The following is a 14,104-nucleotide window of genomic DNA, read 5'->3' as shown; positions in this document are numbered from 1 at the left end:
CTCATCTATCACCAGTGGATTTCATATAACCCACTGACGTCTCCTTCTTTGATTGTAATGTATAAAAAAAGGTAAAAATGGCCATTCTCTGGAGCATTATCCCAATACATTGAGATTCTGCTTCCTGGCAATTGTCTACACTTTTCCTCGAATAAACTCACAAAAATTCTTTACAGGTTTGAATGTTTTTTATATTAACAAAACCATCATCAAAAACCTCCCCCAAAATAAAAGTCCAGCACCAGATGGCTTCACTAGTGAATACTACCAACCATTCAAAGGAATATATATATATATATTTCTTGATTTAGAGAGGAAGGGAGAGGGAGATAGAAACATCAATGATGAGAGAGAATAATTGATTGGCTGCCTTCTGCATGCCCCACATTGGGGACTGAGCCTGCAACCTAGGCATGTGCCCTGACCAGGAATCGAACTGTGACCTTCTGGTTCATAGGTTGACATCCAACTAACGAGTAACACCAGCAGGGCAGGAATGATTTCTGAATGATAAGTCTGTCAAACTTACTGCCTCAACATCCTTTGGTAGCTCCTCTAGTCTTGTAAAACCTCCGTAAATAGTCCCTTTATTAAGTTTACTCCAAAATACTTTGGAGTAAAGTATTTACTTTGGAGGGTGGTTTTCGGTTTCCTGCTGGGATACTGACTGATAGATACATCACCTAAACTTTTAAAGAACTGCTAGGAGCCAATTCCAGCATGACAACCTGAAAAGGGGTGATTGTGGCTGCCAGGACGCTCAGGACATCTTAATCTACATGTTATTGCCTCCTACTGGCTAAACACCTGAGCAGCCTTAGGCTAATTCCCCCAATCTGACAATGGACTCTGTAAATGAAACCTGACCCTTTGAAGTGTATATCTCCACCTTGCCTCAGGACAATTTGTGTTAATAAAAAGCATGGGGTCCTGAGACGAGGAGATCTTAGTTCCTTTTAGCTAAGCTCCTCTGACCCCCATATGCCTTTCAAAATTATGCTTCGTCTCTGGACTCTTTATTAAGTTACACACAGCCCCTTCTCCAGATTGCTGAACCCTTCTTGATGCTGGAACAAGAACCCCGGCAAGAACCATTTTGAAAGATGGACTTTAGTAACTCTACAATTATGGCTCCAAATACATGGTCCCAGAAGGTAGCCTTTCTCCTTCTCAATTGAATTAAATACATGTTATTGAACGCACCAGGGATCAGGCACTTTGCTAAGTGCTAGGGAAGAACAGTGAACAAGAATAATGAAGAAGAGGCCATGGTCTGAGCAAGCTGACAGTCTAGTAAAAAGGACAACACTTTGCTTATACAAGTTATATACCCATTGTTTATCATTGCATCCATTGTACCTTGTGTAAGTAAGGTTGCACCTCAAGGCAACATCTATTAAGAAGTACATGGCCTCTAGATATAGTTACTCTACCATAGACCATGTTCTTACCACTTTATAAGAAAATCGACTAAAAAGAATATTCGATAATTGGTTGTTTTATTGACCTGCGCTTAGACTAAGATGCTAACACTCATCATGGAACCCTCTATGTGGATACTCAGAGAAGAGGTACATGAAAGTCAATTGAGAAAGTGTGGGGATGAAAGAGTTCAAATTCCTAGCTGGGTCACACCAGGGTGTGTTTTAAAATGTTTTCTCCTTCACGCTACACACTAGTATCATTTATGAGCTAATTGCATCTTGCCTGCTTTCCCCCATCCCTCACTGCAGAGAACAGAAAGATCATCATTATTTTATTTGCAGCTGATAGAATTTTATTATATTGAGTTAGAAAAGACCTGAATAAACAACTCCTTTCTGATTTTTGCCAGAAAAAAAAAGGTAACAGCTTATTTCTTAACTAACATTGTTATTTTGGTAAATGTCCTTTGGTAAATGTCCTTTGGTAAATGTCCTTTGCTTTATTGCAAATTCACTTTATATATTTTCCTTGGCAGGCCTTTTGGAAATAGTTTGTTTAGTGGCGCCCATCAGGAAACGGCCTCGCTGATAGCCAGGCCATTCAGAGGTGCTTGTTGGAGAGCTTGTTTGGGGAAGGAGAGCGGCCATGTTTCTTCTTTCTCCCACTGATTTTCACATTCAAACCATTATAACCAGGTTTGTGGAATAAAATGTTGAGGATCCCAAAGTTCACTATTCTATATACTGGAATGAATTAAAAATAACCTCTGTTAACTATTGTTAACCTGTCCTTAATAGACTTGTTTCAAAAGGATTTTCTTTCACATCATTTTATGTGATTGCACAAAATTCTATTGCACAGATGCACCTCGATATTCTTAACCAATGTCCCAAATAAAATTTTCAGTTGTTTTTTAGTATTTCCATACTAATAACAGTGCTTCAGTGAATATTCCTGGCACTCAATCTTTGTGCTTATCTAGGACTAGCTTCTTAGTACTGCAACAGTGAATAAGCAAAATCAAAGACTTTTCAAGATACTGCTTTTGAGAAAGGCAGACTATGAAAAGTTTCCTTTCCTGCATACATTTTGCCTTGGATAATAAAAACAAAAACCCTTTAAACACTTTTTTTTTTAATTAAATCTTTATTGTTCAGATTATTACATTTGTTCCTCTTTTTTCCCCCCCATAACTCCCCTCCTCCCAGTGTCCGCCCCACCCTCCGCCCTCACTCCCCACCCACTGTCCTCCTCCATAGGTGCACTATTTTTGTCCAGTCTCTTCCCGCATCTCCCAAACTCCTTTCCCCCCCCCCAAGAATAGTCAGTCCATTCCCTGTCTATATCCCTGATTCTATTATAATCACCAGTTCATTCTGTTCATCAGATTATTTATTCACTTGATTCTTAGATTCACTTGTTGATAGATGCATATTTGTTGTTCATAATTTGTATCTTTACCTTTTTCTTACTCTTCCTCTTCTTAAAGGATACCTTTCAGCATTTCATATTATCCTGGTTTGGTGGTGATGAACTCCTTTAGCTTTTCCTTATCTGTGAAGCTCTTTATCTGACCTTCAGTTCTGAATGATAGCTTTGCTGGATAAAGTAATCTTGGTTGTAGGTTCTTGGTATTCATCACTTTGAATATTTCTTGCCACTCCCTTCTGGCCTGCAAAGTTTCTGTTGAGAAATCAGCTGACAGTCGTATGGGTATTCCCTTGTAGGTAACTGAGTTTCTTTCTCTTGCTGCTTTTAAGATTCTCTCTTTATCTTTTGGTCTTGGCATTTTAATTATGATGTGTCTTGGTGTGGTCCTCTTTGGATTCCTTTTGTTTGGGGTTCTCCGCGCTTCTTGGACCTGTAAGTCCATTTCTTTCACCAGGTGGGGGAAGTTTTCTGTCATTATTTCTTCAAATAGGTTTTCAATATCTTGCTCTCTCTCATCTTCTGGCACCCCTATAATTCTGATGTTGGTACGCTTGAAGCTGTCCCAGAGGCTCCTTACACTATCCTCGGATTTTTGGATTCGTTTTTCATACCGCCCCTCCGGTTGGGTGTTTTTTGCTTCCTCGCATTTCAAATCATTGACTTGATTCTTGCGCTCCTCTGGTCTGCTGTCGGGAGTCTGTATAATATTCGTTATTTCAGTCCGTGTATGCTTAATTTCTAGTTGGTTCCCCAACATAACATCGAGGGTCTCATTAGTTTTCTTGTAGATCTCATTAAGTTTATCGGCGGCTTCTAAACAGTTCTTGAGAGACCTTAAAAGTGTGGTTCTGAACTCTATATCTTCCATTGACAATTTTGTCCTGTTTCTTTGTCTCCGCATTTTGTTATGCTTCCTTGGTGCACCCCCTAGTGGTCTTTGTGCGCAGTCTTGTAGTTAAGCCTTGATTGTTGTAGCTAATACCAGGGAGGGTTTGACCTCCAGGCCAAGTGGCTGTGAAAATTAGCTGTGTCTGCAGTGAGAGAACTTCTGTCCTCTAGGGAGGTGCTAATCTAGCCTTTGCCTGAGGCTATCCGGCAAATGCCTTTGTGCAGGGCTTGGGCGGGGCGGGTGGGTCTCACGGGATCAACAGGGCGGGCTGGAGAGAGCAGTTATGGCGGCTCTCAGTCCTGTCCCCAGGGGCTCTGCCTCTCTGAGTCCCAGCGACCGCTGCAAACCTCGGAGAGAAAGCTGCCTTCGAGTTCCGACCGAAGCCAGACAGTCCCGCTTCTCCTGTTTGAGTCAGGGTCCCTAAAGACTCGCCCATATCTGGAGCTCAGAGTCTGCGACTCCCTCCCGATTGAAAACAACAACCGCGCCCTCCGCCGCCAGCCCGCTCTGCGCACTCCGCACCTCAGAATTTGACTTCAGCACTGTGCCTCCTCTGAGTGTCCGTGTGCGTTTCTCTTTCCTCCTAGTTGTAGGACTTCCACTCAGCCAGCGTTCCTGTGGTTCTGGGTGATGTCCATTCCGTCTTTTAGTTTCACTTTTGAAGTAGTTGTTCAAGGCAGCAAACGCCGGCGTTAACCTATGCCGCCATCTTCCCTTTAAACACTTTTTCCCCCTAATTTTTTAGGTGGAAAAGTGTATCTCAATTTATGCTAATTTGGTTAATGATGAGAATGAAAACCGTTTTCACATAGTAGCCATTTAGCTTCCTAACCTTCGTCCCACTCTCCCTCTTGTACCAACTTCCTTCTTTCCTCCTGCCTTTTCTTCCTTCCATTTTTCTCCCTTCCTTCCTCCTAATGGCAGGTTCATGCTCATGGCAGACGCTGTAATTGGGCTTTCCCAAGGCCCATTCTCCTCTTCTCTTTTAGTGAAACAACTTCATTTTAATTCAGGGCTGTCATCTGCTAAGTTGAATTACAACAATAACAGCAACAACTGTATTTCTCAGCTTACCTTGCAGCTAGGTTTGGCCATATGTCGCAGCAGTTCTGGCTAATGAGACAGATGGAACCTCTGGAAAGGACTTTGGGGAAAGCCCTCTAGAATGGGGTAGATAAACCAGCTTGTTTGTTCTGGCTTTGGGGCGGTGGCCTTCCTTTTCCTCCTGCCTGACCGTAGACTGCCCTGCTGCAGGCCTTTCCACTGTGAGGTGAGGGGTGAGCCACCCTGTAGCGAAATCACACCGGACAGCTGACCTCCAGATGTATTTTACATGAAAACAATAAAAATTCCATTTGCTTAAGCTATTCTAAGTTAGGTGCTTATTAGGTGCCGCTGATAAAATGTTTTCTGTCTATATTTGTAAAGAAAAAATATATATATGAAGAATGTATATGTATTTTTAATCCTTACCTGAGGATATGTTTTTATTGATTTTTTAGAGAGAGGAGAGATGAGGGAGAGAGAGAGAGAGAGAGAGAGAGAGAGAGAGAGAGAGAGAGAGAGAGAAACATCAATGTGCAAGAGAAACATTGATCCATTACCCTGACCGGGACTGAGCCCTCCACCTAGGCATGTGCCCTGACCAGGAATCAAACCTGCAACCTTTTCAATGTATGGGATGACACTCCAACCAACTGAGCCATGAGGCCAGGGCTGAAGACTATAATTTGATTATTCATCTAAAAGAGGGCTTTAGACATAAAGTGTATGAACACCTTATTTTATGAGTATTGCCATCATTTCTTCTTATCTTTTTTATGTGGTCTATTTTAATATTAAAAAGTTCTAGTACTGAGTTTATCAGTCTTTTGTGGTTTTTGTCTGAGTGTCACATTTGCGAAACCTTCTCCAGTACATGATTATTCACTTACATTTTCACTTAAAACTTGGTTTCATTTTTTTTACATTGAAAAACTAGGATGACATATCTCCTGTTCTCCCCTTCCCGGCTCATGGCACACATTGCTAATTAATTCTGACGCGCATTCTTAGTGAGCGGCCAAGTAGGCTGCAAATCCTTTTTAACACCATCTTCCAGACCTCTACTACCAAGCAATAAAGTTTTATGTAGCATAAAAGTAATTTCCCATCCTTGATTTACAGTATTTTTAAAAATTTTATTCCTACAAGACACCTTACATACTTTCTTGGACAAGATGGAGCATAAATAAACATATAGGTAGACTGATCTACTGGTACCTTTAATAATATTGGCCAAGCATCGTTGAGGTCAGACAACCTGCTGTTAATATTTATAGACTAGATAAGAAGCTGAGAAGAGCCTTTTTTGTAATTATGTAGCTTCCGATCTAAAATGGAAGTCAATATAATTCAAATGATGATATCCCTCAAGTGACAAAATCACTGACTTATCTAACTGAATAAACAATTATTTAGACAGACACATGTTTTCTTTTGGCCTCTTACTTCCACAATATAGGCTAGTGTTTGGGGATTCTGAATGTTGGTGGAGGAGTCTGGGTCCCTGGCATATTCTGAACCATGCCATTTTAATGGCAGGACTTATGGGGAGATGAGCATCTTTGCACAATAGCTCAGAAATAGGAAGTAGTAATTAACAAATTAGAAGCAATAAGTACAAATCTTTAGGAAGCAAAAGGTTCTTCAGAAAGATTTGAGGAACGAAAAGAAAGTGGAGCATCAGTAGACCCTAAAAATAAGTTATTGGGAACGTGGACTTTAGGAGTTATGGAGATTTGTCTTTGACCTTAAACTTGGCCCATTCCTTAATTCTCCCTTTTGTAACCTGCCCACCTCTTACTTAACATACGACAGGCTGATAACTATTATGCTTTTCTGTTTTGCTCTCTCCTTGGAATGCAAAGGGGCACTGCAGTTATAGTAGATGCCCATCAAATTTAAAGGAAATACTTTTTAAAATATGCATTCTATAGTTACTTTAAGGTTTAATGTATATTATTGGGCCCTGCAAGGAAATGCCTAGACAACCTCTAACAGCTTCCCTTTAGCTAGTGACTGCCGTGCTGCTAACTGAAATGAGTGGCTGGCTGCTCTGATGTTATCGATGGTGATACCACCGCATAAAGTAGGAAGAAATAAATGGGACTGGGCTTCATTGGTTTAATCTCTAGAAGAATCACCGAGCTAAGAAGAGAGGTTGTGGGAGGGGATCAATAGTTGACAAATGAAAAGAGTCTCAGTCAGTTGGAAAGGGCATTTATTTTCCCGTGACGTAGAGGAATAAATCATTGTGGAATCCCACAACTCGGAGTTGTCTTTTGCAAAACAACAGTCTCTGGTGTGTGTGTGTGTGTGTGTGTGTGTGTGTGTGCGCGTGCACGCGCCTTTAAAACTTTTGAATGCTCTAGTACAAATTTTCTTACTACATTGTAAACTCAGGAAAATAGAAATATAACTATATAAATTGATTCTGGAAGAAAAGCAAATCTATCATCATCGCCATTGTCCTGACCAAGTATTTAGGTAACATGTAAATTATGTGGAACACTGCTAGGTACCACGGGATGCATAATAAAATGTGATTCCTGTTCCTGTCAAGTATTTTGCCTTCAATAAAGTAGCTTATTGCCTACTAGCAACATATGGTCTCTATGTTCTTTTCTATTGAGAGATTTATCTCAAATCATTATGTTTCTCTCACTAATTCTTTGTATAAGTCAAATTTATCTTCACTCTGGGTTGAATGTACATAAAATAAATTTATTTGAACTATATTTTGGGGTCATTCCACATCTGCCCTTCATACTCTCCATCCATTCACCGTATTCCGGCTCGTGGCTGGTGTCTGCCACTGTGTTGTTCTGTGCTCTGTGAGGCTGAGCTCTGTGGACTCCTTTTCTTGGACCATCTTGTTGATTGACTTCTGATTGGGTTTGTCAATGGGAGGTGCCATCAGATGTGAATGAGGGCGAGAGAAGAGAGATCCAGACATTAATTTCTTTCCTCTGCTCTTCTTTGGGCAGCAGCTATATTCCCTTAACACTAGAAAGACTGAAATTTAGTATATACCTATATTGCCCCAAAGCAGTCAAAATGACTGCATTGTGAAAGAATAATATCGGAGCACTCTTCACTTATGTTCCTTAGCTTTTCCAATAACTCACTTCTATTCGACATTTCTTTCATGAATTTAGGGCGCAAAAGAAATAAAATAAACAACTTATTAGAACAAATATCACTCCATAAAGATTCTAATAACAAGTACTAGTTTAGCTTATTGAGCAACTGCAACTTATCAAGTATCAACAATTTATCGTGTACTTGTATGTTATCATGTTACGGTAATCGAAAAAAAATGAAAACTGTTATTTCAATACAGAGCCGAACTGGTCATATAAGAAATTTACTCAATTCAATAATAAGAGTTAAAATTTCCCAAGCAGTCAAAATGACTGCTTTTGGGCAATATAGGTATAACACATATATATATACCGGAAATGAAGGAGGGGGAGGTAACTACAATTATTAATAAACGCATTTATATGTTGTACAAAAAGTCACAAAATTCTAAGACATTGTATCCTTATATACGTAATTGTTTTTCTAATTGAAATTAAAAAGCAGTCATAATGACTTCCTTGGGCAATCTAGTGTTAATGACAGCTTCCCCTAGGCCGGGCAGCCTTTTCTCACTGCTCCAGCTCTCACGGGCTCTCCGTGTACTATTCCTCCCTTTACTTCTTAAGCCTCAGGTGGTAATGGCTTCCAGCTGTTGCTCATTTGTGGGTGCCTCACTGTATTTATCAGTTTTTATTGTGGCAACAAACAACTGCAAATTTTCAGTAGCTTAAAGCAACAGACGTCTGTTTTTTGCTCATACATGAGGGCAATGGGCCACCTGTGGCTCACATTCGAAGTGTCCTCCCTTTCCTGATGCCAAGCTGGAAAAACATGAAGTTTTCATGACAGAGGGCAGAAACTCAAGAAAGCCCAACCGGAATTCCACAATTGTATGCAGAGCCTCTGCTTAGATAGGGCAAAAGTCAAGTCTATTCACCCCTATGTGGCCAAAGCATGTAACATGGCCAAACCTAAAATCAAACAAATTGAGGACCTGGACTTCTCCCATAGGATCTCAGACTATCTGGGTGACCTATGTTTTTGCTAGGATGGTATCACATCCATAGTAGACATCAATAAGCATTAGCTCCCTTTCCCTGTAAAGACACGTTCACTTCTACAATATTATGACTTGAGTTGTTCTTTCAGTGAAAGTGGAGTGGAATTATGACAATGATAGGTCTCATTTGCTACCTATAGGTGCCATAGGGGTCCTGAGAGTGAGTTGACTTCCCAGAATCTACTGGGAGCAGAATCTGAGCTTAATCCTCTCCATTAAGATTTGTAATTTCAGATTTGACTCACCAAATTCTGCAAAATTGTTTTATGTTGCTTGAAACAATTCTTGTCAAAGAGTAAATGACATAAAGAGAGAAGGTGAAGGGTGTCCCATTACTCACACAATCCTGTGTGTATTCCATTTGTGAGTTCCTATTGAGCCACACTCTATTTCTCATGTAATTTGCTTAGGAAATGTTCTTAGGACCTTTTAATTCCAGTCAATTTTTTTATACATAAGATATAATGGTATATTTATTATATTTACCTTACTGTAATAATTTCAACTACATGAAAAAATACATATGTGAATCTATATACACATATCCATATATAGGGATAGAGATGAAAAGAATAATATAAGAATAAATATATTTAATTTATTAGTGATGGGACTAACATGGGTAATATTTTTAAATTTTTTACATTAGAAAGTGATTTATTAAATTTAAAAAGGAACCAATAACCAATTAATGCATGGTAATGTTTCAACTAACCAGATACACAAATGGGAGCATCCTGGAAAACTGAAGAAAACATTTGTAGTCATTTAAAACACTTCAAAATATATTAATTTATCTATGTAGAATACATAAGAAAGTTACCCTGTGTTTTTCCTCTGGAGAGGGAATCAAAGTGGCTATAGAAAAGCGGTAGAAGGGCGGTCTTCCTTGTTGGAACCTTTGGAATAATGATTCCATTTAAGTGTGTTACTAACAAAAATAAAGATAGAAAAGAAACATATGCTTCTTCCCTGTCTTCGCAGGTTAAGTAGAATTAGCACAATTCTTAAATTGATGTTTTATTACCTTTTAAGAATTCTCCACCTCTATTTTGCATGGGCCATTTGTAAAATGTATGTTTTTAAGTAAGTTACTCTCTGTGATACTTTTTAATGCAACTTTCCATCGTGTATATGTTGCTTAAAAGGCAATAGCTTCGTCTGGGTATATTGTGTATCTGGTTAGTATAATATGTGATCTCAAGCTTTGGTGAACTTCTTTTTTTGGGGGGGGAGATGTTAGAACACATGGAGAAGTATAAAAATGAGGCAAATTCAAAGTTGTGCATATGAAATTATTACTGCAATGCTTAGCATTGACTAAAAGGAACAATTCAAATAGATGGAGATGAGCGTGGGCTAGAATATCGATAGGGAAGACTTTATGGAACATTTGTGTTAGGGAGGTCACACTGAGGTGCAGTAACAGACCCATCTTAGCAATTCAGTGACTGAGAGGATATAGCGTTTCTTTATTTCTCACGTAGCAGTCCAAAGCAGGCTTTGGGTTAGCAGCACGGCTCTCTTCCATGGTCGGAAGGCACTCAGGTGGGCGTTTGCTTTGCCTCCTTCACTGTGCAGCATCTCCGGGGCATCTCTCTGAGACAGCCACAGGGGAAGAGCGGAAGGGAAGCATGAGGGCACTTCCATACGGGTCTGTAAATATGAGTCCAGGAGGCATACAGAGCGTCTCCTCTCAGATTCCATTTACCACAGCTCAGCAACAAGATTGCATGAGACAGGAGCATGCGATCTAGTTAGCCGGCCATGTCATTGACCTTTCTATTGCAATGGGAGAAGGAAGAGGGCCCGTTCTGATGGACAGCTGACAGTCTCTATCACAAATATGGAACATCAGTGACTTGGAAGAAGCGGAGAAAGAAGGACTTTACCCAGACAGAAAGAACAATAAGAATCACCCGGCTGTTAAATCTCATCAGGTCTCTTTTATGTGATAAACAAAACTTATTCTAGATGTTTTCTAAAATTGTTTCCAGCTTTCAAGTTTCTGTGCTTCTGGGAGCTAGCATTCAACGGGCATTGTGTTCAGCCGGAGCAATGCATTTACGTTGAAAATGGTGCAAGATAGCGTTTACATTACATGGGTAGATTGGGGTCTTGAATAGTCACTACATTGCACTGGAAAATTTTAAATATCAAGCGACAGATGCTGAACATAGCATATACTTTGCCAGGTGCTATGGAGGACACGAGGAAGTTAATGCAATGTTTTTGGATAATAGATTTCGTACTACTTGTGGGGAGCTGAGTTGGATAAAAAAAAAAAGAGGAGATTGAAAATGAAGGATGGGATATGTTCCCCAGGTTCCAGACTTCACAGCATGGCATGGGAGATAGAGGTGAATATGAAATTACACTCGAATGTCATCTACAGGATTTTTATGAAGAAACCAGTCTCTAACATGAGCTTGTTTCCCTGTGATTTGTCTCCTACAATTGAAAATATTAAATTTCCATCCTTTGGAAGTTCTGATTAATTATCTTGGGGTTAACTATAGTTTTACTGCAAGTAAAAGTGCATAACTCCATCTCTATTTTATAGACTGATTAATTTAAAATTCTTTATGTGGCAGAATCGAACCTTTAGGGAATTAAGACATTCCACACAATTTACCTATTTCTTTGAAAATACATTATCAGGTGTTAAAATCACTTAAAAATTCTGTCAAATGTAGTATTCAATGTAGCTACTAGAAATTCTTAGTGAGATATACCTATAATACTCAGGATTCTTATCTTTCAATATAATGGCTTTATCCTAACTTTATTTTTCCTTAGTTTTAGATTTTAAAAATTTTGTGTTTTTAAAGAAGTTATGATCCTGAAGGTTTTAGTGAGAGAGCATCTCCAGCCATTTTCATATTTAGTTTTAGCCTCTGGATCATGTCTTGATATAAGCTCACTGCAATTATTTTTGTTTTGTCTTGAATATCTGCCTTAACTTAGCTTTCCTGTGTAACGTACAACCTGGGACTAGGAGTCGAGGCACCTGCATTTCAGTTGGGTTTGTCACTTACTGCTGGGCGTGTCCTTGACTCTGATGGGGCCTCAGTTTCACTTGCCTGAACAAAGGAGAAAGTTGAACTAAGAGACAGTGAAGGCCACACTCTCTGCAATCTCACTCTTCCACGTGTGATCACTTTTTCCATTTGGTTAACAATCTTTCAGTTTAATTTTTTGTTTCTACTTTTAATTTTTCAAAAATTTTTGTTAATCCTCACCTGAGGATATTTTATTCCATTGATTTTTAGAGATAATGGAAGGGATGGAGGAAGGGGAGAAAGAGGGAGAGAGAAACATTGATGTGAGAGAGACACATCAATTGGTTGCCTCCTGAACCTACCTTGACCAGGAGGGCCAGAGATCTAAACTGCAACCCAGGTACTTGCCCTTGTCTGGGAATCAAACCCACAATTCTTTGGCTCTAACCAGTTAGCTACCGGACAGGGTTAATTTTTGTTTTTAAAAGTGTCCATTCCTTTAACTTTTTTTTTTTTTTAACAATGTATTGTCAGAAGTCCATTTGAATCACATACCCTAGGGTGCTTATTTACTATGAAAATTCTTAATTCCTATAACACTTTCACTAAATCAGACTTTCCAGGGAAGTTCTTTTTAATGTTTATGCAAGTCTCACGAGGATTTTGTTAAAATAAAAACTCCAATTCAGTGTCTGGGCTGGGACCTGAGAGTCTACATTTGTAACAAGCTTCCAGCTCATACTGCTGATCTGCCGACCATACTTGGCAAAGACATAATGGCAGGTCCAACCCAGCAGAACCTCATCTTTAATGCAGACAGATTTAGCTCAATGTGAAATGTTTAAATGTAGCAAGCATGCCTAAATGTAGCATGCAGCGTCTGGGTCATATAAAGTAAAGAAGAAAAGTGTTTTACCATAAAGATGAAGGACTTGAATGCCATATATATCAAGTGCTCTTAGGAGTGGCCCTATCAGAGAGCCACACTCCTTGCTGCTGTTACTTTAGATCATGAGAATGGTTGAAATGCCAAGTACCACGAAGTGAGGAAGTGCTTCTTCTTTACTGACTGCAGCCGGCCTGCTGTCCACAGGATCGTTCTCTCATTTCCCTTCTACAGGTTTGACAGTGTGTGTGGCTGGTGGGATCACATTGGACTCGGTCATGGGAACATGGCCTCTTTTCTCCTTCTGTGTGGCGATGTGTAGAGACCGTTTCTGCTGAGGAGCGAAAGGTCTTCAAACTAGTTTGCTCTCTAGTAAAGCAGGTCTGGAGAGCACCTGAGAAGATCTTGCCTGGCGTCACCCTGAGGGTTAAATTTCTGCTTGTGTTGTTTTCCTAAGTTTTGAAAAATTTTTATTGAGGTATATTGATGTGTGACATTATATTCATTTCAAGTGTATAATCTATTAGTTTAACTTTTATTTTTAAAGGGTCTGTTCCTTTTAATTTAAACACTTTGTGATTGGGTGTGAAATTTGTCTTACATGAATATCCTTGAATATCCGTTTCTTCCACTGCAGTGCGCGAAGGCAAAAATGGTTTTGTAGAAATGTGTGCATTTGCATGTTGAAATGGAATCTGATTTATATCGTGCCAAACGCCATTACTGACAATTATGTAGCCTTTGAAATAAAGTTATGACTTAAAAATACATGTGGCATATGTTCTACTCCAATTTAAAAATATGCCTAGGGGAACATCCTTTTTTTAAAAATCCTGCTGAAATCTAAACTGGTTTAGTGTTTTTTTTCTTTGTATGGATGTAACGTTTATGTCACTCAACTTTTGAACATCAGATAGCTTTAAATTTCATTTCACGTTATAATAATAATATGATTATAATGGCAACTCACACTTAGAGTTCTTACTAGATGCCAGGCTATGTGCCAAGCTTTAAAGCAATAACCCTTTTACTCTGCTTTATAATCTCCATAGTTGAGCTGCTCTGTTTAGTAAGTACATATGGAGAATCTTAATGCTCAGTTGATATTACGCATGCACACACACACACACACACTTTCACACATGCAAACATACAGATGTATATGCACACACAATAAATACTTGTGAGGAAAAGAAACAAGAATATTCTTTAAAAAATACCCTGAAGTCATGTGACAGATTTAGCAAATTATTTTTATTTACATAGAAATGTGTACACATACTTTC

This window comes from Myotis daubentonii, chromosome 7 (genome assembly GCF_963259705.1).
Source record: "Myotis daubentonii chromosome 7, mMyoDau2.1, whole genome shotgun sequence".
In the NCBI taxonomy this organism is placed as follows: Eukaryota; Metazoa; Chordata; class Mammalia; order Chiroptera; family Vespertilionidae; genus Myotis; species Myotis daubentonii.
This window is presented reverse-complemented; position numbering follows the sequence as displayed.